At 54.9% G+C, this 23,680-nt stretch overlaps 5 non-coding genes across 5 annotated transcripts; all 5 read left to right on the top strand.

Moving 5' to 3' along the window:
* The first annotated feature begins 1,050 nt into the window (after window positions 1-1,050).
* On the top strand, window positions 1,051-1,214 carry LOC131479677 (U1 spliceosomal RNA). The gene has a single exon (XR_009245035.1). It is a non-coding gene; the product is annotated as a U1 spliceosomal RNA (small nuclear RNA).
* Window positions 1,215-6,287: 5,073 nt separating this feature from the next.
* On the top strand, window positions 6,288-6,451 carry LOC131479678 (U1 spliceosomal RNA). Its single transcript, XR_009245036.1, has one exon. It is a non-coding gene; the product is annotated as a U1 spliceosomal RNA (small nuclear RNA).
* A 5,050-nt stretch (window positions 6,452-11,501) lies between these two features.
* LOC131479679 (U1 spliceosomal RNA) lies at window positions 11,502-11,665 on the top strand. Its single transcript, XR_009245037.1, has one exon. It is a non-coding gene; the product is annotated as a U1 spliceosomal RNA (small nuclear RNA).
* A 5,050-nt stretch (window positions 11,666-16,715) lies between these two features.
* LOC131479680 (U1 spliceosomal RNA) lies at window positions 16,716-16,879 on the top strand. Its single transcript, XR_009245038.1, has one exon. It is a non-coding gene; the product is annotated as a U1 spliceosomal RNA (small nuclear RNA).
* A 5,050-nt stretch (window positions 16,880-21,929) lies between these two features.
* On the top strand, window positions 21,930-22,093 carry LOC131479681 (U1 spliceosomal RNA). The gene has a single exon (XR_009245039.1). It is a non-coding gene; the product is annotated as a U1 spliceosomal RNA (small nuclear RNA).
* The last annotated feature ends 1,587 nt before the right edge of the window (window positions 22,094-23,680 follow it).

Raw genomic sequence — 23,680 nt, forward strand, 5'->3', positions numbered from 1 at the left:
GCCCACCTCCAGTCCTGACCTTCGCTGTTGGGCACCGCAACCTTGAAGACCAGCCCACACCTATTCCGGCTCTCTCGGATCGGGTACTACCGCTCAGCTCTGCCTCGTCTACCCCCAGACCTGGCTCTCATGTGCAGCAGTGGGTGCCCCTACTTGGCCCACTGTGGCGTGGCCTATCCCCCGTCTTGTCTTAGCCCTTGCCTTTGGATGCTGCAGCCTGACCTGGCCAGGCCCACCCGCAGTCCCAACTCTTGCCAGCGGGGGGTGCCGCAGCCTAGCCCTGCTCTGCCTGCCTCCATCCCTGGCTCTCATGCAACCCTGTCGATGTGATAACCTGGCCTGTCATGGTCCACAAGTCAGCCTGACTCCTGTGCTTGTGGTTGTGCCTGGGTTTGGCGCGGAGCCAGCCGCCTGTCCCCGTCCCGCTGCCCCTCTGCCTCGGCTCAACCCACACACCTGCTGGTGAGCGACACAGCCCTGCCCAGCCCAACCAACACCCAGCCCTGACACCAGCCCTGCCTGCTCACCAGCAGGAGATGCAGCGCCCTCAAAGAGTTCCCCAATTCCCCCCACCAGGGTCGCGGCATGAGATGGGCCAAGGCCCAGGACAGCTGGGAGGGACGAGGGCTGGGGCCCGGGGCAAAGCCCGAGGGAGGCGGACGGGCTGGATAGGGGCTAGGCGGGGACCAAGTGGGGCCATGGGACAGACAGGCACGTCCCTCCACTCTGGCTGAGCGGGGGTGGGCGGGGGTGGGGTGGGATGTGGGGGCGGGGCGGGGCGGGGCGGGTCTGGGCCAGAGAGGTCCCGGAGAGGGCGTGTATAAGTATGCAGATGTGGAAGCGCGGGGGCTGCTGGGCCAGCGGCTGCTGCAGGAAAACGAGCCGAGTTCCCGTAGTGTGTGAGCAAGTGTGAGACGGTGTGTTGCGAATGAATGGGCGCGCTTTTGTGCGTGTGAGGGCGCAGAGGGGCTGGAGCGCGCGTGCGCCAGTGAGCGTGTGTGTGAAGTGTCGGTGGTGTGTGTCTGTGTAGTGGCGTTGCGGCGGCGGCTCATACTTACCTGGCAGGGGAGATACCATGATCAAGCAGGTGGTTTTCCCAGGGTGAGGCTCTTCCATTGCACTTGGGAGGTGCTGACCCCTGCGATTTCCCCAAATGTGGGAAACTCGACTGCATAATTTGTGGTAGTGGGGGACTGCGTTCGCGCTCTCCCCTGACATCGTTGTGTCCCAAGGGCAGACCTGTGGCAGTGCTTCCCACACCCACTGTGCTACTGCATCACCCACTGCACACTCCACCACTCATTCTTGCTTCAGTCCTCTGCCCCGAGGACTGCTACTTGCCCTGCTCACCTGCCCTGCATCCCACGTCTCGCTGGCCTCCACAGGTCCGTCTCGCTGGCCTCCACAGGGCCACGGACTTGCAGCCCAGCGCGCACGCACAGACACACACAAAGCCCTACATGCCACGCTCACACCCCACTCCACTCCACTCCACTCCATTCCACACCGCCCCGTCACTGCCACTCCCAACCACCCCAGCCACAGGGAGCCACAGGACACTTGGCTACAGTCTCTCACAACCGACAAAACCACTCCTGCACCCCACACTGAAACCCTTCCTTTCTTTTCCTTTCCTGCAAGCAAGTCTCCAATGCACAAACACACACCTGGCTGCTGCTGCTGCTGCTGCTTTTCTTGGATTTGTTTTTTTTGAAGAGTAATTGCATTGCGTTATGTGACGCAGTTTCATCGGCTCTGGCATTGCCCACACCCCTTCCCGTACCCTCCCCCCATGGTGGGGATTCCTCCAATTTGGTGCAGTATGACACTTCAAACTCAGTCAAGAGCCTTTCATTGCAAGCATATACCAAGCCTAGAGTCCAGCATCTTGTCGTCCAGATTAGTTCGATGGTTTCTTGCGGAGACCATCTCTGGTCTGAAGGCAGAGCTGGCACAATAGCATCCCGACCAATCAAAAGCCACAACGCAACATCAACAACAAGTTACAACATTGTGGAATTCTTTGACATGGCATTGAGTAACCAATATGTTAGAAAATGCAAGTTCTTAACCACATCCTCTGACTACTTCATCGACATTTCAATTTTAGTTCATATACAACCAGCTTCTATACACCTTAAAATGGCTATGATAGGGTACTATTCAGCTGCCTCATGTCTATTTTCATTTTAGTATTTAGCAGTTTACAGCGTTGAAGCATCATTTTGCTGAATCTGGCAGCTTTTAGGATAGTCGGAACTGGCTGATAACTCTAACAAGGCATATATCAACAGATGAAGTGCAGAACAGTTTTAGGAGGGGTGTGCAGAGAAATCTTCAATACATACCTTAGTGAGGAGTAGCTAATCGTTGTATCCTACCTAGTAAGGTATGTGTGTGTCCATACGCTGACCGTTTCCTGTCTGGTTCTACGCTTTCCTTGGTGTTCTCTGTCTATCTGTTCTAACTGGGAAACACCTGTCTTCTTGCAACTCTCCAATCTCCAAGAAAGCAAGCAGAACCGCTACAGCTTGCAGCAGCTGAGGCTGCTTGGTAGGGTACAAGCTGCGGAGTCCTCTTGTTGCTGCGGTCCTTTGCCTTTGAACTCTTTTCCTTTTCTTATTCCTTGTTATCAGCTTACGATATAGTTCCATAGCCCCTGTGATTTCCATAACCCCCCGCCCCACAGCTGCCCTCCCCACACCCACACCCACACCCACACCCCCACTGGGTATAGTTCTTCCTAAACTCTCACATGTCCATTCTATTGCCGAGACACAGTTAGCACTTTCACGGGGATCCCATCTTTGCTCCGGAAGTAGAGACGCTCATACAGACTGCATCGTGTTCTCACATCTGGATGTGACAGTCTCCATGACAGTCACCACAGCACATCCCCTTAAATGAAAGGCCGCCATACAATACCAACGACAGGAAGGACAGAAATGAAAAACGACCGCGAAGTGAAAGAGCATGCCACTGAATGACCAATGTGTCCCTGAAGAAATGAAAATCAAGAGCTTTCTTGAAGAAAATGATGCTACCGTATGATCTAGGAGTCAGTGGAGAGTTTAACCAGAAACAAAGCGTTCTGAAGAGATGAAGTGAAAGAAAAGAAAACGAAAACCCGTGAGAAGATGCAGTTTCCGCTTATCTTTGTTGGTGAGCTATGTCTTCTGCAGGCGATAAAGAGATGGGTTTGGTTTCGTTTTGTTTTGTGTTTCCATCCAGTCTGCTAATCTATGATGTTTGGTGAACGTAAGTCATTTCCATTCAGGTGGTAATTGGTTCGTGTCCTTTCAGCAATGGGTTGTTCACTGATTTAGCCTTTAGTCTCCTGGGATGTTCTTCCCATTTGCCTTTGGTTTTGGTGGGTGCTATTCCTCTTCTCTGCCAAGAGAACAGCTAAAGTATCCTGTGTAGGGCAGGTTTGGAAGAGGCATATGCTTTCAGCTTTTCTTGACCGCGGGAGAGTTTTATTTCATTTTCAAAGACAAAGCAAAGCTTTGCTGGCTACGTCATCCTGGGCCGACAGCCTTGTGCTGTGTTCGAGACTCTCCACTATAGTTTTAATTGACTGTGCTGTATTCTGCAGTTCTGATATTTCAGCTCTCATTTGGATCATCCCCTGCGTGACACGTTCCTTCAATTTCCTGACCTTCTGCTTGACGTGCTTCTCGTCGTTGATAGGCAGCTGTGTACCAAGTGTTTTGGATTCTGTATCCTCCATTTCTCCACGTATTCCCCAGTTACCTCTGAGGTTGGCCGAGGCCTCTGCTCTTTTCCAGGGACTCTGGAGTACCATCCGTCGTGCCTTTGTCTCCTCTTTTGCTCTTGGTCATTGCGCTGCTGGTCATCAGATTCTTCTCCTTGGGGCAGGTTTCTAAGCTGTGTCACCCACAGGTCTACAGTGTGCGTTTACTTATTGTGGTTGGCAAACGGCTCTTGGTTTGCAGTCGCTTGTGCCACCCCCTCCAGCGAGTTCCAGGTCGGCAGTTGTTATGTTAGGCTTCCACCATGGCAGCCCCAGCTCCTGGCTCCTGGCTCCTGGCTCCTGGCTCACCACTCTCCACCTTTTGAGTCGTAAGATGCCAAAGGCGATATTATTTTCCCTGCGGGACCAGTGCGATGCACTGAGCTCGGTGAGTTTGCTCCCAGCCCAGCGTATGCGCAGCTCACTGCTGTCCCTGCAGTCTTCGTTTTTCCACACCGTACAAAATGGCATCTGACGTGCCTCTAGCAGAGCTCTTGATCTGCCGGCCGCCAGGTCTGAGGGCTAACTCGGACCTATCTCGGGTGACAGCTGAGGGTTGTCACGTTGCTGCAGGTCCCTGAGCCGGAAATGAGTTCGTTCTCAGCTCAGTGCATGTGCAGTACTGTCCCATATAGCCTTTGTCCTCCTGCAGAAAATGGTGCCCAAGTCGGCTCTAGGGGGCAGACGGGGCTGTGAAATCTACCCTGCTCCCACACCGCCATCTGGGACCTGCCGCTCTGCCTCTGCTCCTGGTCAAGTCCAACAGACCAGCAGCACGGGCAGTTCTTTGCCTGGGTTCGCCTCCTGAGCTGCCGGTGAATGTCCCTTGCCACCTTGCTGCTGCTGGAGCTCTGGCTGCCGGTGCAATTCAGACTGCCGCCTGCTGAAGGCCACTGGGGTATCGGTCAGTGCCACACCAACACCGTTGTCTCCTCTGCTTTCCTGTGTCTGTCAGTCTCCAGGTGCCCCGCTGCGTGCTGCCTTTCTGTCCTCTCCTATTTCCTGGGAATGTGCCCATCTCTGCTTCACACGGGCTGATGTTTCTCCGTCTGTTTGAACACATCCTGACCCTTGAATCCCCGAAGCCGCACTCTTCTGTCACACAGCAATCCAGGAGTTGGTAGGGCCAAGTCAGCCGCGGGTCTACTTGGGTCGACCACTCTGGCTGCCGATGGCGCTTCCTCATCCACCCTGACCTGCGTCCTTGCGCCAGTGGAAGCTGCAGCCAAGTTTCCCCACTAGGCCAAGCACCAGGTCTTGCGCTTTCCAGCACTTCGTGCTGTGGTCGTTGCAGCCCTGCCAGGCCTTCACCAGCCCCAATCCCAATCCCACCCCCCAATCCCAGCTCTTACGCTCCTCAGTGGAGTGAGTGGGAGCAGTGGCTCAGCAGCCTTCCTCCCACCCCTGCCACAACTCCTCCTATGCTCGATCACTCCCAGCCTGGTGCCCCGTCTCACCTCGGCATTGGGCTCGGCCTGACTTGGCCCACCTCCAGTCCTGACCTTCGCTGTTGGGCACCGCAACCTTGAAGACCAGCCCACACCTATTCCGGCTCTCTCGGATCGGGTACTACCGCTCAGCTCTGCCTCGTCTACCCCCAGACCTGGCTCTCATGTGCAGCAGTGGGTGCCCCTACTTGGCCCACTGTGGCGTGGCCTATCCCCCGTCTTGTCTTAGCCCTTGCCTTTGGATGCTGCAGCCTGACCTGGCCAGGCCCACCCGCAGTCCCAACTCTTGCCAGCGGGGGGTGCCGCAGCCTAGCCCTGCTCTGCCTGCCTCCATCCCTGGCTCTCATGCAACCCTGTCGATGTGATAACCTGGCCTGTCATGGTCCACAAGTCAGCCTGACTCCTGTGCTTGTGGTTGTGCCTGGGTTTGGCGCGGAGCCAGCCGCCTGTCCCCGTCCCGCTGCCCCTCTGCCTCGGCTCAACCCACACACCTGCTGGTGAGCGACACAGCCCTGCCCAGCCCAACCAACACCCAGCCCTGACACCAGCCCTGCCTGCTCACCAGCAGGAGATGCAGCGCCCTCAAAGAGTTCCCCAATTCCCCCCACCAGGGTCGCGGCATGAGATGGGCCAAGGCCCAGGACAGCTGGGAGGGACGAGGGCTGGGGCCCGGGGCAAAGCCCGAGGGAGGCGGACGGGCTGGATAGGGGCTAGGCGGGGACCAAGTGGGGCCATGGGACAGACAGGCACGTCCCTCCACTCTGGCTGAGCGGGGGTGGGCGGGGGTGGGGTGGGATGTGGGGGCGGGGCGGGGCGGGGCGGGTCTGGGCCAGAGAGGTCCCGGAGAGGGCGTGTATAAGTATGCAGATGTGGAAGCGCGGGGGCTGCTGGGCCAGCGGCTGCTGCAGGAAAACGAGCCGAGTTCCCGTAGTGTGTGAGCAAGTGTGAGACGGTGTGTTGCGAATGAATGGGCGCGCTTTTGTGCGTGTGAGGGCGCAGAGGGGCTGGAGCGCGCGTGCGCCAGTGAGCGTGTGTGTGAAGTGTCGGTGGTGTGTGTCTGTGTAGTGGCGTTGCGGCGGCGGCTCATACTTACCTGGCAGGGGAGATACCATGATCAAGCAGGTGGTTTTCCCAGGGTGAGGCTCTTCCATTGCACTTGGGAGGTGCTGACCCCTGCGATTTCCCCAAATGTGGGAAACTCGACTGCATAATTTGTGGTAGTGGGGGACTGCGTTCGCGCTCTCCCCTGACATCGTTGTGTCCCAAGGGCAGACCTGTGGCAGTGCTTCCCACACCCACTGTGCTACTGCATCACCCACTGCACACTCCACCACTCATTCTTGCTTCAGTCCTCTGCCCCGAGGACTGCTACTTGCCCTGCTCACCTGCCCTGCATCCCACGTCTCGCTGGCCTCCACAGGGCCACGGACTTGCAGCCCAGCGCGCACGCACAGACACACACAAACCCCTACATGCCACGCTCACACCCCACTCCACTCCACTCCACTCCATTCCACACCGCCCCGTCACTGCCACTCCCAACCACCCCAGCCACAGGGAGCCACAGGACACTTGGCTACAGTCTCTCACAACCGACAAAACCACTCCTGCACCCCACACTGAAACCCTTCCTTTCTTTTCCTTTCCTGCAAGCAAGTCTCCAATGCACAAACACACACCTGGCTGCTGCTGCTGCTGCTGCTTTTCTTGGATTTGTTTTTTTTGAAGAGTAATTGCATTGCGTTATGTGACGCAGTTTCATCGGCTCTGGCATTGCCCACACCCCTTCCCGTACCCTCCCCCCATGGTGGGGATTCCTCCAATTTGGTGCAGTATGACACTTCAAACTCAGTCAAGAGCCTTTCATTGCAAGCATATACCAAGCCTAGAGTCCAGCATCTTGTCGTCCAGATTAGTTCGATGGTTTCTTGCGGAGACCATCTCTGGTCTGAAGGCAGAGCTGGCACAATAGCATCCCGACCAATCAAAAGCCACAACGCAACATCAACAACAAGTTACAACATTGTGGAATTCTTTGACATGGCATTGAGTAACCAATATGTTAGAAAATGCAAGTTCTTAACCACATCCTCTGACTACTTCATCGACATTTCAATTTTAGTTCATATACAACCGGCTTCTATACACCTTAAAATGGCTATGATAGGGTACTATTCAGCTGCCTCATGTCTATTTTCATTTTAGTATTTAGCAGTTTACAGCGTTGAAGCATCATTTTGCTGAATCTGGCAGCTTTTAGGATAGTCGGAACTGGCTGATAACTCTAACAAGGCATATATCAACAGATGAAGTGCAGAACAGTTTTAGGAGGGGTGTGCAGAGAAATCTTCAATACATACCTTAGTGAGGAGTAGCTAATCGTTGTATCCTACCTAGTAAGGTATGTGTGTGTCCATACGCTGACCGTTTCCTGTCTGGTTCTACGCTTTCCTTGGTGTTCTCTGTCTATCTGTTCTAACTGGGAAACACCTGTCTTCTTGCAACTCTCCAATCTCCAAGAAAGCAAGCAGAACCGCTACAGCTTGCAGCAGCTGAGGCTGCTTGGTAGGGTACAAGCTGCGGAGTCCTCTTGTTGCTGCGGTCCTTTGCCTTTGAACTCTTTTCCTTTTCTTATTCCTTGTTATCAGCTTACGATATAGTTCCATAGCCCCTGTGATTTCCATAACCCCCCGCCCCACAGCTGCCCTCCCCACACCCACACCCACACCCACACCCCCACTGGGTATAGTTCTTCCTAAACTCTCACATGTCCATTCTATTGCCGAGACACAGTTAGCACTTTCACGGGGATCCCATCTTTGCTCCGGAAGTAGAGACGCTCATACAGACTGCATCGTGTTCTCACATCTGGATGTGACAGTCTCCATGACAGTCACCACAGCACATCCCCTTAAATGAAAGGCCGCCATACAATACCAACGACAGGAAGGACAGAAATGAAAAACGACCGCGAAGTGAAAGAGCATGCCACTGAATGACCAATGTGTCCCTGAAGAAATGAAAATCAAGAGCTTTCTTGAAGAAAATGATGCTACCGTATGATCTAGGAGTCAGTGGAGAGTTTAACCAGAAACAAAGCGTTCTGAAGAGATGAAGTGAAAGAAAAGAAAACGAAAACCCGTGAGAAGATGCAGTTTCCGCTTATCTTTGTTGGTGAGCTATGTCTTCTGCAGGCGATAAAGAGATGGGTTTGGTTTCGTTTTGTTTTGTGTTTCCATCCAGTCTGCTAATCTATGATGTTTGGTGAACGTAAGTCATTTCCATTCAGGTGGTAATTGGTTCGTGTCCTTTCAGCAATGGGTTGTTCACTGATTTAGCCTTTAGTCTCCTGGGATGTTCTTCCCATTTGCCTTTGGTTTTGGTGGGTGCTATTCCTCTTCTCTGCCAAGAGAACAGCTAAAGTATCCTGTGTAGGGCAGGTTTGGAAGAGGCATATGCTTTCAGCTTTTCTTGACCGCGGGAGAGTTTTATTTCATTTTCAAAGACAAAGCAAAGCTTTGCTGGCTACGTCATCCTGGGCCGACAGCCTTGTGCTGTGTTCGAGACTCTCCACTATAGTTTTAATTGACTGTGCTGTATTCTGCAGTTCTGATATTTCAGCTCTCATTTGGATCATCCCCTGCGTGACACGTTCCTTCAATTTCCTGACCTTCTGCTTGACGTGCTTCTCGTCGTTGATAGGCAGCTGTGTACCAAGTGTTTTGGATTCTGTATCCTCCATTTCTCCACGTATTCCCCAGTTACCTCTGAGGTTGGCCGAGGCCTCTGCTCTTTTCCAGGGACTCTGGAGTACCATCCGTCGTGCCTTTGTCTCCTCTTTTGCTCTTGGTCATTGCGCTGCTGGTCATCAGATTCTTCTCCTTGGGGCAGGTTTCTAAGCTGTGTCACCCACAGGTCTACAGTGTGCGTTTACTTATTGTGGTTGGCAAACGGCTCTTGGTTTGCAGTCGCTTGTGCCACCCCCTCCAGCGAGTTCCAGGTCGGCAGTTGTTATGTTAGGCTTCCACCATGGCAGCCCCAGCTCCTGGCTCCTGGCTCCTGGCTCCTGGCTCACCACTCTCCACCTTTTGAGTCGTAAGATGCCAAAGGCGATATTATTTTCCCTGCGGGACCAGTGCGATGCACTGAGCTCGGTGAGTTTGCTCCCAGCCCAGCGTATGCGCAGCTCACTGCTGTCCCTGCAGTCTTCGTTTTTCCACACCGTACAAAATGGCATCTGACGTGCCTCTAGCAGAGCTCTTGATCTGCCGGCCGCCAGGTCTGAGGGCTAACTCGGACCTATCTCGGGTGACAGCTGAGGGTTGTCACGTTGCTGCAGGTCCCTGAGCCGGAAATGAGTTCGTTCTCAGCTCAGTGCATGTGCAGTACTGTCCCATATAGCCTTTGTCCTCCTGCAGAAAATGGTGCCCAAGTCGGCTCTAGGGGGCAGACGGGGCTGTGAAATCTACCCTGCTCCCACACCGCCATCTGGGACCTGCCGCTCTGCCTCTGCTCCTGGTCAAGTCCAACAGACCAGCAGCACGGGCAGTTCTTTGCCTGGGTTCGCCTCCTGAGCTGCCGGTGAATGTCCCTTGCCACCTTGCTGCTGCTGGAGCTCTGGCTGCCGGTGCAATTCAGACTGCCGCCTGCTGAAGGCCACTGGGGTATCGGTCAGTGCCACACCAACACCGTTGTCTCCTCTGCTTTCCTGTGTCTGTCAGTCTCCAGGTGCCCCGCTGCGTGCTGCCTTTCTGTCCTCTCCTATTTCCTGGGAATGTGCCCATCTCTGCTTCACACGGGCTGATGTTTCTCCGTCTGTTTGAACACATCCTGACCCTTGAATCCCCGAAGCCGCACTCTTCTGTCACACAGCAATCCAGGAGTTGGTAGGGCCAAGTCAGCCGCGGGTCTACTTGGGTCGACCACTCTGGCTGCCGATGGCGCTTCCTCATCCACCCTGACCTGCGTCCTTGCGCCAGTGGAAGCTGCAGCCAAGTTTCCCCACTAGGCCAAGCACCAGGTCTTGCGCTTTCCAGCACTTCGTGCTGTGGTCGTTGCAGCCCTGCCAGGCCTTCACCAGCCCCAATCCCAATCCCACCCCCCAATCCCAGCTCTTACGCTCCTCAGTGGAGTGAGTGGGAGCAGTGGCTCAGCAGCCTTCCTCCCACCCCTGCCACAACTCCTCCTATGCTCGATCACTCCCAGCCTGGTGCCCCGTCTCACCTCGGCATTGGGCTCGGCCTGACTTGGCCCACCTCCAGTCCTGACCTTCGCTGTTGGGCACCGCAACCTTGAAGACCAGCCCACACCTATTCCGGCTCTCTCGGATCGGGTACTACCGCTCAGCTCTGCCTCGTCTACCCCCAGACCTGGCTCTCATGTGCAGCAGTGGGTGCCCCTACTTGGCCCACTGTGGCGTGGCCTATCCCCCGTCTTGTCTTAGCCCTTGCCTTTGGATGCTGCAGCCTGACCTGGCCAGGCCCACCCGCAGTCCCAACTCTTGCCAGCGGGGGGTGCCGCAGCCTAGCCCTGCTCTGCCTGCCTCCATCCCTGGCTCTCATGCAACCCTGTCGATGTGATAACCTGGCCTGTCATGGTCCACAAGTCAGCCTGACTCCTGTGCTTGTGGTTGTGCCTGGGTTTGGCGCGGAGCCAGCCGCCTGTCCCCGTCCCGCTGCCCCTCTGCCTCGGCTCAACCCACACACCTGCTGGTGAGCGACACAGCCCTGCCCAGCCCAACCAACACCCAGCCCTGACACCAGCCCTGCCTGCTCACCAGCAGGAGATGCAGCGCCCTCAAAGAGTTCCCCAATTCCCCCCACCAGGGTCGCGGCATGAGATGGGCCAAGGCCCAGGACAGCTGGGAGGGACGAGGGCTGGGGCCCGGGGCAAAGCCCGAGGGAGGCGGACGGGCTGGATAGGGGCTAGGCGGGGACCAAGTGGGGCCATGGGACAGACAGGCACGTCCCTCCACTCTGGCTGAGCGGGGGTGGGCGGGGGTGGGGTGGGATGTGGGGGCGGGGCGGGGCGGGGCGGGTCTGGGCCAGAGAGGTCCCGGAGAGGGCGTGTATAAGTATGCAGATGTGGAAGCGCGGGGGCTGCTGGGCCAGCGGCTGCTGCAGGAAAACGAGCCGAGTTCCCGTAGTGTGTGAGCAAGTGTGAGACGGTGTGTTGCGAATGAATGGGCGCGCTTTTGTGCGTGTGAGGGCGCAGAGGGGCTGGAGCGCGCGTGCGCCAGTGAGCGTGTGTGTGAAGTGTCGGTGGTGTGTGTCTGTGTAGTGGCGTTGCGGCGGCGGCTCATACTTACCTGGCAGGGGAGATACCATGATCAAGCAGGTGGTTTTCCCAGGGTGAGGCTCTTCCATTGCACTTGGGAGGTGCTGACCCCTGCGATTTCCCCAAATGTGGGAAACTCGACTGCATAATTTGTGGTAGTGGGGGACTGCGTTCGCGCTCTCCCCTGACATCGTTGTGTCCCAAGGGCAGACCTGTGGCAGTGCTTCCCACACCCACTGTGCTACTGCATCACCCACTGCACACTCCACCACTCATTCTTGCTTCAGTCCTCTGCCCCGAGGACTGCTACTTGCCCTGCTCACCTGCCCTGCATCCCACGTCTCGCTGGCCTCCACAGGGCCACGGACTTGCAGCCCAGCGCGCACGCACAGACACACACAAAGCCCTACATGCCACGCTCACACCCCACTCCACTCCACTCCACTCCATTCCACACCGCCCCGTCACTGCCACTCCCAACCACCCCAGCCACAGGGAGCCACAGGACACTTGGCTACAGTCTCTCACAACCGACAAAACCACTCCTGCACCCCACACTGAAACCCTTCCTTTCTTTTCCTTTCCTGCAAGCAAGTCTCCAATGCACAAACACACACCTGGCTGCTGCTGCTGCTGCTGCTTTTCTTGGATTTGTTTTTTTTGAAGAGTAATTGCATTGCGTTATGTGACGCAGTTTCATCGGCTCTGGCATTGCCCACACCCCTTCCCGTACCCTCCCCCCATGGTGGGGATTCCTCCAATTTGGTGCAGTATGACACTTCAAACTCAGTCAAGAGCCTTTCATTGCAAGCATATACCAAGCCTAGAGTCCAGCATCTTGTCGTCCAGATTAGTTCGATGGTTTCTTGCGGAGACCATCTCTGGTCTGAAGGCAGAGCTGGCACAATAGCATCCCGACCAATCAAAAGCCACAACGCAACATCAACAACAAGTTACAACATTGTGGAATTCTTTGACATGGCATTGAGTAACCAATATGTTAGAAAATGCAAGTTCTTAACCACATCCTCTGACTACTTCATCGACATTTCAATTTTAGTTCATATACAACCGGCTTCTATACACCTTAAAATGGCTATGATAGGGTACTATTCAGCTGCCTCGTGTCTATTTTCATTTTAGTATTTAGCAGTTTACAGCGTTGAAGCATCATTTTGCTGAATCTGGCAGCTTTTAGGATAGTCGGAACTGGCTGATAACTCTAACAAGGCATATATCAACAGATGAAGTGCAGAACAGTTTTAGGAGGGGTGTGCAGAGAAATCTTCAATACATACCTTAGTGAGGAGTAGCTAATCGTTGTATCCTACCTAGTAAGGTATGTGTGTGTCCATACGCTGACCGTTTCCTGTCTGGTTCTACGCTTTCCTTGGTGTTCTCTGTCTATCTGTTCTAACTGGGAAACACCTGTCTTCTTGCAACTCTCCAATCTCCAAGAAAGCAAGCAGAACCGCTACAGCTTGCAGCAGCTGAGGCTGCTTGGTAGGGTACAAGCTGCGGAGTCCTCTTGTTGCTGCGGTCCTTTGCCTTTGAACTCTTTTCCTTTTCTTATTCCTTGTTATCAGCTTACGATATAGTTCCATAGCCCCTGTGATTTCCATAACCCCCCGCCCCACAGCTGCCCTCCCCACACCCACACCCACACCCACACCCCCACTGGGTATAGTTCTTCCTAAACTCTCACATGTCCATTCTATTGCCGAGACACAGTTAGCACTTTCACGGGGATCCCATCTTTGCTCCGGAAGTAGAGACGCTCATACAGACTGCATCGTGTTCTCACATCTGGATGTGACAGTCTCCATGACAGTCACCACAGCACATCCCCTTAAATGAAAGGCCGCCATACAATACCAACGACAGGAAGGACAGAAATGAAAAACGACCGCGAAGTGAAAGAGCATGCCACTGAATGACCAATGTGTCCCTGAAGAAATGAAAATCAAGAGCTTTCTTGAAGAAAATGATGCTACCGTATGATCTAGGAGTCAGTGGAGAGTTTAACCAGAAACAAAGCGTTCTGAAGAGATGAAGTGAAAGAAAAGAAAACGAAAACCCGTGAGAAGATGCAGTTTCCGCTTATCTTTGTTGGTGAGCTATGTCTTCTGCAGGCGATAAAGAGATGGGTTTGGTTTCGTTTTGTTTTGTGTTTCCATCCAGTCTGCTAATCTATGATGTTTGGTGAACGTAAGTCATTTCCATTCAGGTGGTAATTGGTTCGTGTCCTTTCAGCAATGGGTTGTTCACTGATTTAGCCTTTAGTCTCCTGGGATGTTCTTCCCATTTGCCTTTGGTTTTGGTGGGTGCTATTCCTCTTCTCTGCCAAGAGAACAGCTAAAGTATCCTGTGTAGGGCAGGTTTGGAAGAGGCATATGCTTTCAGCTTTTCTTGACCGCGGGAGAGTTTTATTTCATTTTCAAAGACAAAGCAAAGCTTTGCTGGCTACGTCATCCTGGGCCGACAGCCTTGTGCTGTGTTCGAGACTCTCCACTATAGTTTTAATTGACTGTGCTGTATTCTGCAGTTCTGATATTTCAGCTCTCATTTGGATCATCCCCTGCGTGACACGTTCCTTCAATTTCCTGACCTTCTGCTTGACGTGCTTCTCGTCGTTGATAGGCAGCTGTGTACCAAGTGTTTTGGATTCTGTATCCTCCATTTCTCCACGTATTCCCCAGTTACCTCTGAGGTTGGCCGAGGCCTCTGCTCTTTTCCAGGGACTCTGGAGTACCATCCGTCGTGCCTTTGTCTCCTCTTTTGCTCTTGGTCATTGCGCTGCTGGTCATCAGATTCTTCTCCTTGGGGCAGGTTTCTAAGCTGTGTCACCCACAGGTCTACAGTGTGCGTTTACTTATTGTGGTTGGCAAACGGCTCTTGGTTTGCAGTCGCTTGTGCCACCCCCTCCAGCGAGTTCCAGGTCGGCAGTTGTTATGTTAGGCTTCCACCATGGCAGCCCCAGCTCCTGGCTCCTGGCTCCTGGCTCCTGGCTCACCACTCTCCACCTTTTGAGTCGTAAGATGCCAAAGGCGATATTATTTTCCCTGCGGGACCAGTGCGATGCACTGAGCTCGGTGAGTTTGCTCCCAGCCCAGCGTATGCGCAGCTCACTGCTGTCCCTGCAGTCTTCGTTTTTCCACACCGTACAAAATGGCATCTGACGTGCCTCTAGCAGAGCTCTTGATCTGCCGGCCGCCAGGTCTGAGGGCTAACTCGGACCTATCTCGGGTGACAGCTGAGGGTTGTCACGTTGCTGCAGGTCCCTGAGCCGGAAATGAGTTCGTTCTCAGCTCAGTGCATGTGCAGTACTGTCCCATATAGCCTTTGTCCTCCTGCAGAAAATGGTGCCCAAGTCGGCTCTAGGGGGCAGACGGGGCTGTGAAATCTACCCTGCTCCCACACCGCCATCTGGGACCTGCCGCTCTGCCTCTGCTCCTGGTCAAGTCCAACAGACCAGCAGCACGGGCAGTTCTTTGCCTGGGTTCGCCTCCTGAGCTGCCGGTGAATGTCCCTTGCCACCTTGCTGCTGCTGGAGCTCTGGCTGCCGGTGCAATTCAGACTGCCGCCTGCTGAAGGCCACTGGGGTATCGGTCAGTGCCACACCAACACCGTTGTCTCCTCTGCTTTCCTGTGTCTGTCAGTCTCCAGGTGCCCCGCTGCGTGCTGCCTTTCTGTCCTCTCCTATTTCCTGGGAATGTGCCCATCTCTGCTTCACACGGGCTGATGTTTCTCCGTCTGTTTGAACACATCCTGACCCTTGAATCCCCGAAGCCGCACTCTTCTGTCACACAGCAATCCAGGAGTTGGTAGGGCCAAGTCAGCCGCGGGTCTACTTGGGTCGACCACTCTGGCTGCCGATGGCGCTTCCTCATCCACCCTGACCTGCGTCCTTGCGCCAGTGGAAGCTGCAGCCAAGTTTCCCCACTAGGCCAAGCACCAGGTCTTGCGCTTTCCAGCACTTCGTGCTGTGGTCGTTGCAGCCCTGCCAGGCCTTCACCAGCCCCAATCCCAATCCCACCCCCCAATCCCAGCTCTTACGCTCCTCAGTGGAGTGAGTGGGAGCAGTGGCTCAGCAGCCTTCCTCCCACCCCTGCCACAACTCCTCCTATGCTCGATCACTCCCAGCCTGGTGCCCCGTCTCACCTCGGCATTGGGCTCGGCCTGACTTGGCCCACCTCCAGTCCTGACCTTCGCTGTTGGGCACCGCAACCTTGAAGACCAGCCCACACCTATTCCGGCTCTCTCGGATCGGGTACTACCGCTCAGCTCTGCCTCGTCTACCCCCAGACCTGGCTCTCATGTGCAGCAGTGGGTGCCCCTACTTGGCCCACTGTGGCGTGGCCTATCCCCCGTCTTGTCTTAGCCCTTGCCTTTGGATGCTGCAGCCTGACCTGGCCAGGCCCACCCGCAGTCCCAACTCTTGCCAGCGGGGGGTGCCGCAGCCTAGCCCTGCTCTGCCTGCCTCCATCCCTGGCTCTCATGCAACCCTGTCGATGTGATAACCTGGCCTGTCATGGTCCACAAGTCAGCCTGACTCCTGTGCTTGTGGTTGTGCCTGGGTTTGGCGCGGAGCCAGCCGCCTGTCCCCGTCCCGCTGCCCCTCTGCCTCGGCTCAACCCACACACCTGCTGGTGAGCGACACAGCCCTGCCCAGCCCAACCAACACCCAGCCCTGACACCAGCCCTGCCTGCTCACCAGCAGGAGATGCAGCGCCCTCAAAGAGTTCCCCAATTCCCCCCACCAGGGTCGCGGCATGAGATGGGCCAAGGCCCAGGACAGCTGGGAGGGACGAGGGCTGGGGCCCGGGGCAAAGCCCGAGGGAGGCGGACGGGCTGGATAGGGGCTAGGCGGGGACCAAGTGGGGCCATGGGACAGACAGGCACGTCCCTCCACTCTGGCTGAGCGGGGGTGGGCGGGGGTGGGGTGGGATGTGGGGGCGGGGCGGGGCGGGGCGGGTCTGGGCCAGAGAGGTCCCGGAGAGGGCGTGTATAAGTATGCAGATGTGGAAGCGCGGGGGCTGCTGGGCCAGCGGCTGCTGCAGGAAAACGAGCCGAGTTCCCGTAGTGTGTGAGCAAGTGTGAGACGGTGTGTTGCGAATGAATGGGCGCGCTTTTGTGCGTGTGAGGGCGCAGAGGGGCTGGAGCGCGCGTGCGCCAGTGAGCGTGTGTGTGAAGTGTCGGTGGTGTGTGTCTGTGTAGTGGCGTTGCGGCGGCGGCTCATACTTACCTGGCAGGGGAGATACCATGATCAAGCAGGTGGTTTTCCCAGGGTGAGGCTCTTCCATTGCACTTGGGAGGTGCTGACCCCTGCGATTTCCCCAAATGTGGGAAACTCGACTGCATAATTTGTGGTAGTGGGGGACTGCGTTCGCGCTCTCCCCTGACATCGTTGTGTCCCAAGGGCAGACCTGTGGCAGTGCTTCCCACACCCACTGTGCTACTGCATCACCCACTGCACACTCCACCACTCATTCTTGCTTCAGTCCTCTGCCCCGAGGACTGCTACTTGCCCTGCTCACCTGCCCTGCATCCCACGTCTCGCTGGCCTCCACAGGGCCACGGACTTGCAGCCCAGCGCGCACGCACAGACACACACAAAGCCCTACATGCCACGCTCACACCCCACTCCACTCCACTCCACTCCATTCCACACCGCCCCGTCACTGCCACTCCCAACCACCCCAGCCACAGGGAGCCACAGGACACTTGGCTACAGTCTCTCACAACCGACAAAACCACTCCTGCACCCCACACTGAAACCCTTCCTTTCTTTTCCTTTCCTGCAAGCAAGTCTCCAATGCACAAACACACACCTGGCTGCTGCTGCTGCTGCTGCTTTTCTTGGATTTGTTTTTTTTGAAGAGTAATTGCATTGCGTTATGTGACGCAGTTTCATCGGCTCTGGCATTGCCCACACCCCTTCCCGTACCCTCCCCCCATGGTGGGGATTCCTCCAATTTGGTGCAGTATGACACTTCAAACTCAGTCAAGAGCCTTTCATTGCAAGCATATACCAAGCCTAGAGTCCAGCATCTTGTCGTCCAGATTAGTTCGATGGTTTCTTGCGGAGACCATCTCTGGTCTGAAGGCAGAGCTGGCACAATAGCATCCCGACCAATCAAAAGCCACAACGCAACATCAACAACAAGTTACAACATTGTGGAATTCTTTGACATGGCATTGAGTAACCAATATGTTAGAAAATGCAAGTTCTTAACCACATCCTCTGACTACTTCATCGACATTTCAATTTTAGTTCATATACAACCGGCTTCTATACACCTTAAAATGGCTATGATAGGGTACTATTCAGCTGCCTCGTGTCTATTTTCATTTTAGTATTTAGCAGTTTACAGCGTTGAAGCATCATTTTGCTGAATCTGGCAGCTTTTAGGATAGTCGGAACTGGCTGATAACTCTAACAAGGCATATATCAACAGATGAAGTGCAGAACAGTTTTAGGAGGGGTGTGCAGAGAAATCTTCAATACATACCTTAGTGAGGAGTAGCTAATCGTTGTATCCTACCTAGTAAGGTATGTGTGTGTCCATACGCTGACCGTTTCCTGTCTGGTTCTACGCTTTCCTTGGTGTTCTCTGTCTATCTGTTCTAACTGGGAAACACCTGTCTTCTTGCAACTCTCCAATCTCCAAGAAAGCAAGCAGAACCGCTACAGCTTGCAGCAGCTGAGGCTGCTTGGTAGGGTACAAGCTGCGGAGTCCTCTTGTTGCTGCGGTCCTTTGCCTTTGAACTCTTTTCCTTTTCTTATTCCTTGTTATCAGCTTACGATATAGTTCCATAGCCCCTGTGATTTCCATAACCCCCCGCCCCACAGCTGCCCTCCCCACACCCACACCCACACCCACACCCCCACTGGGTATAGTTCTTCCTAAACTCTCACATGTCCATTCTATTGCCGAGACACAGTTAGCACTTTCACGGGGATCCCATCTTTGCTCCGGAAGTAGAGACGCTCATACAGACTGCATCGTGTTCTCACATCTGGATGTGACAGTCTCCATGACAGTCACCACAGCACATCCCCTTAAATGAAAGGCCGCCATACAATACCAACGACAGGAAGGACAGAAATGAAAAACGACCGCGAAGTGAAAGAGCATGCCACTGAATGACCAATGTGTCCCTGAAGAAATGAAAATCAAGAGCTTTCTTGAAGAAAATGATGCTACCGTATGATCTAGGAGTCAGTGGAGAGTTTAACCAGAAACAAAGCGTTCTGAAGAGATGAAGTGAAAGAAAAGAAAACGAAAACCCGTGAGAAGATGCAGTTTCCGCTTATCTTTGTTGGTGAGCTATGTCTTCTGCAGGCGATAAAGAGATGGGTTTGGTTTCGTTTTGTTTTGTGTTTCCATCCAGTCTGCTAATCTATGATGTTTGGTGAACGTAAGTCATTTCCATTCAGGTGGTAATTGGTTCGTGTCCTTTCAGCAATGGGTTGTTCACTGATTTAGCCTTTAGTCTCCTGGGATGTTCTTCCCATTTGCCTTTGGTTTTGGTGGGTGCTATTCCTCTTCTCTGCCAAGAGAACAGCTAAAGTATCCTGTGTAGGGCAGGTTTGGAAGAGGCATATGCTTTCAGCTTTTCTTGACCGCGGGAGAGTTTTATTTCATTTTCAAAGACAAAGCAAAGCTTTGCTGGCTACGTCATCCTGGGCCGACAGCCTTGTGCTGTGTTCGAGACTCTCCACTATAGTTTTAATTGACTGTGCTGTATTCTGCAGTTCTGATATTTCAGCTCTCATTTGGATCATCCCCTGCGTGACACGTTCCTTCAATTTCCTGACCTTCTGCTTGACGTGCTTCTCGTCGTTGATAGGCAGCTGTGTACCAAGTGTTTTGGATTCTGTATCCTCCATTTCTCCACGTATTCCCCAGTTACCTCTGAGGTTGGCCGAGGCCTCTGCTCTTTTCCAGGGACTCTGGAGTACCATCCGTCGTGCCTTTGTCTCCTCTTTTGCTCTTGGTCATTGCGCTGCTGGTCATCAGATTCTTCTCCTTGGGGCAGGTTTCTAAGCTGTGTCACCCACAGGTCTACAGTGTGCGTTTACTTATTGTGGTTGGCAAACGGCTCTTGGTTTGCAGTCGCTTGTGCCACCCCCTCCAGCGAGTTCCAGGTCGGCAGTTGTTATGTTAGGCTTCCACCATGGCAGCCCCAGCTCCTGGCTCCTGGCTCCTGGCTCCTGGCTCACCACTCTCCACCTTTTGAGTCGTAAGATGCCAAAGGCGATATTATTTTCCCTGCGGGACCAGTGCGATGCACTGAGCTCGGTGAGTTTGCTCCCAGCCCAGCGTATGCGCAGCTCACTGCTGTCCCTGCAGTCTTCGTTTTTCCACACCGTACAAAATGGCATCTGACGTGCCTCTAGCAGAGCTCTTGATCTGCCGGCCGCCAGGTCTGAGGGCTAACTCGGACCTATCTCGGGTGACAGCTGAGGGTTGTCACGTTGCTGCAGGTCCCTGAGCCGGAAATGAGTTCGTTCTCAGCTCAGTGCATGTGCAGTACTGTCCCATATAGCCTTTGTCCTCCTGCAGAAAATGGTGCCCAAGTCGGCTCTAGGGGGCAGACGGGGCTGTGAAATCTACCCTGCTCCCACACCGCCATCTGGGACCTGCCGCTCTGCCTCTGCTCCTGGTCAAGTCCAACAGACCAGCAGCACGGGCAGTTCTTTGCCTGGGTTCGCCTCCTGAGCTGCCGGTGAATGTCCCTTGCCACCTTGCTGCTGCTGGAGCTCTGGCTGCCGGTGCAATTCAGACTGCCGCCTGCTGAAGGCCACTGGGGTATCGGTCAGTGCCACACCAACACCGTTGTCTCCTCTGCTTTCCTGTGTCTGTCAGTCTCCAGGTGCCCCGCTGCGTGCTGCCTTTCTGTCCTCTCCTATTTCCTGGGAATGTGCCCATCTCTGCTTCACACGGGCTGATGTTTCTCCGTCTGTTTGAACACATCCTGACCCTTGAATCCCCGAAGCCGCACTCTTCTGTCACACAGCAATCCAGGAGTTGGTAGGGCCAAGTCAGCCGCGGGTCTACTTGGGTCGACCACTCTGGCTGCCGATGGCGCTTCCTCATCCACCCTGACCTGCGTCCTTGCGCCAGTGGAAGCTGCAGCCAAGTTTCCCCACTAGGCCAAGCACCAGGTCTTGCGCTTTCCAGCACTTCGTGCTGTGGTCGTTGCAGCCCTGCCAGGCCTTCACCAGCCCCAATCCCAATCCCACCCCCCAATCCCAGCTCTTACGCTCCTCAGTGGAGTGAGTGGGAGCAGTGGCTCAGCAGCCTTCCTCCCACCCCTGCCACAACTCCTCCTATGCTCGATCACTCCCAGCCTGGTGCCCCGTCTCACCTCGGCATTGGGCTCGGCCTGACTTGGCCCACCTCCAGTCCTGACCTTCGCTGTTGGGCACCGCAACCTTGAAGACCAGCCCACACCTATTCCGGCTCTCTCGGATCGGGTACTACCGCTCAGCTCTGCCTCGTCTACCCCCAGACCTGGCTCTCATGTGCAGCAGTGGGTGCCCCTACTTGGCCCACTGTGGCGTGGCCTATCCCCCGTCTTGTCTTAGCCCTTGCCTTTGGATGCTGCAGCCTGACCTGGCCAGGCCCACCCGCAGTCCCAACTCTTGCCAGCGGGGGGTGCCGCAGCCTAGCCCTGCTCTGCCTGCCTCCATCCCTGGCTCTCATGCAACCCTGTCGATGTGATAACCTGGCCTGTCATGGTCCACAAGTCAGCCTGACTCCTGTGCTTGTGGTTGTGCCTGGGTTTGGCGCGGAGCCAGCCGCCTGTCCCCGTCCCGCTGCCCCTCTGCCTCGGCTCAACCCACACACCTGCTGGTGAGCGACACAGCCCTGCCCAGCCCAACCAACACCCAGCCCTGACACCAGCCCTGCCTGCTCACCAGCAGGAGATGCAGCGCCCTCAAAGAGTTCCCCAATTCCCCCCACCAGGGTCGCGGCATGAGATGGGCCAAGGCCCAGGACAGCTGGGAGGGACGAGGGCTGGGGCCCGGGGCAAAGCCCGAGGGAGGCGGACGGGCTGGATAGGGGCTAGGCGGGGACCAAGTGGGGCCATGGGACAGACAGGCACGTCCCTCCACTCTGGCTGAGCGGGGGTGGGCGGGGGTGGGGTGGGATGTGGGGGCGGGGCGGGGCGGGGCGGGTCTGGGCCAGAGAGGTCCCGGAGAGGGCGTGTATAAGTATGCAGATGTGGAAGCGCGGGGGCTGCTGGGCCAGCGGCTGCTGCAGGAAAACGAGCCGAGTTCCCGTAGTGTGTGAGCAAGTGTGAGACGGTGTGTTGCGAATGAATGGGCGCGCTTTTGTGCGTGTGAGGGCGCAGAGGGGCTGGAGCGCGCGTGCGCCAGTGAGCGTGTGTGTGAAGTGTCGGTGGTGTGTGTCTGTGTAGTGGCGTTGCGGCGGCGGCTCATACTTACCTGGCAGGGGAGATACCATGATCAAGCAGGTGGTTTTCCCAGGGTGAGGCTCTTCCATTGCACTTGGGAGGTGCTGACCCCTGCGATTTCCCCAAATGTGGGAAACTCGACTGCATAATTTGTGGTAGTGGGGGACTGCGTTCGCGCTCTCCCCTGACATCGTTGTGTCCCAAGGGCAGACCTGTGGCAGTGCTTCCCACACCCACTGTGCTACTGCATCACCCACTGCACACTCCACCACTCATTCTTGCTTCAGTCCTCTGCCCCGAGGACTGCTACTTGCCCTGCTCACCTGCCCTGCATCCCACGTCTCGCTGGCCTCCACAGGGCCACGGACTTGCAGCCCAGCGCGCACGCACAGACACACACAAAGCCCTACATGCCACGCTCACACCCCCACTCCACTCCACTCCACTCCATTCCACACCGCCCCGTCACTGCCACTCCCAACCACCCCAGCCACAGGGAGCCACAGGACACTTGGCTACAGTCTCTCACAACCGACAAAACCACTCCTGCACCCCACACTGAAACCCTTCCTTTCTTTTCCTTTCCTGCAAGCAAGTCTCCAATGCACAAACACACACCTGGCTGCTGCTGCTGCTGCTGCTTTTCTTGGATTTGTTTTTTTTGAAGAGTAATTGCATTGCGTTATGTGACGCAGTTTCATCGGCTCTGGCATTGCCCACACCCCTTCCCGTACCCTCCCCCCATGGTGGGGATTCCTCCAATTTGGTGCAGTATGACACTTCAAACTCAGTCAAGAGCCTTTCATTGCAAGCATATACCAAGCCTAGAGTCCAGCATCTTGTCGTCCAGATTAGTTCGATGGTTTCTTGCGGAGACCATCTCTGGTCTGAAGGCAGAGCTGGCACAATAGCATCCCGACCAATCAAAAGCCACAACGCAACATCAACAACAAGTTACAACATTGTGGAATTCTTTGACATGGCATTGAGTAACCAATATGTTAGAAAATGCAAGTTCTTAACCACATCCTCTGACTACTTCATCGACATTTCAATTTTAGTTCATATACAACCGGCTTCTATACACCTTAAAATGGCTATGATAGGGTACTATTCAGCTGCCTCGTGTCTATTTTCATTTTAGTATTTAGCAGTTTACAGCGTTGAAGCATCATTTTGCTGAATCTGGCAGCTTTTAGGATAGTCGGAACTGGCTGATAACTCTAACAAGGCATATATCAACAGATGAAGTGCAGAACAGTTTTAGGAGGGGTGTGCAGAGAAATCTTCAATACATACCTTAGTGAGGAGTAGCTAATCGTTGTATCCTACCTAGTAAGGTATGTGTGTGTCCATACGCTGACCGTTTCCTGTCTGGTTCTACGCTTTCCTTGGTGTTCTCTGTCTATCTGTTCTAACTGGGAAACACCTGTCTTCTTGCAACTCTCCAATCTCCAAGAAAGCAAGCAGAACCGCTACAGCTTGCAGCAGCTGAGGCTGCTTGGTAGGGTACAAGCTGCGGAGTCCTCTTGTTGCTGCGGTCCTTTGCCTTTGAACTCTTTTCCTTTTCTTATTCCTTGTTATCAGCTTACGATATAGTTCCATAGCCCCTGTGATTTCCATAACCCCCCGCCCCACAGCTGCCCTCCCCACACCCACACCCACACCCACACCCCCACTGGGTATAGTTCTTCCTAAACTCTCACATGTCCATTCTATTGCCGAGACACAGTTAGCACTTTCACGGGGATCCCATCTTTGCTCCGGAAGTAGA

This window comes from Ochotona princeps, chromosome 2 (assembly GCF_030435755.1).
Source record: "Ochotona princeps isolate mOchPri1 chromosome 2, mOchPri1.hap1, whole genome shotgun sequence".
Taxonomy (NCBI): domain Eukaryota; kingdom Metazoa; phylum Chordata; class Mammalia; order Lagomorpha; family Ochotonidae; genus Ochotona; species Ochotona princeps.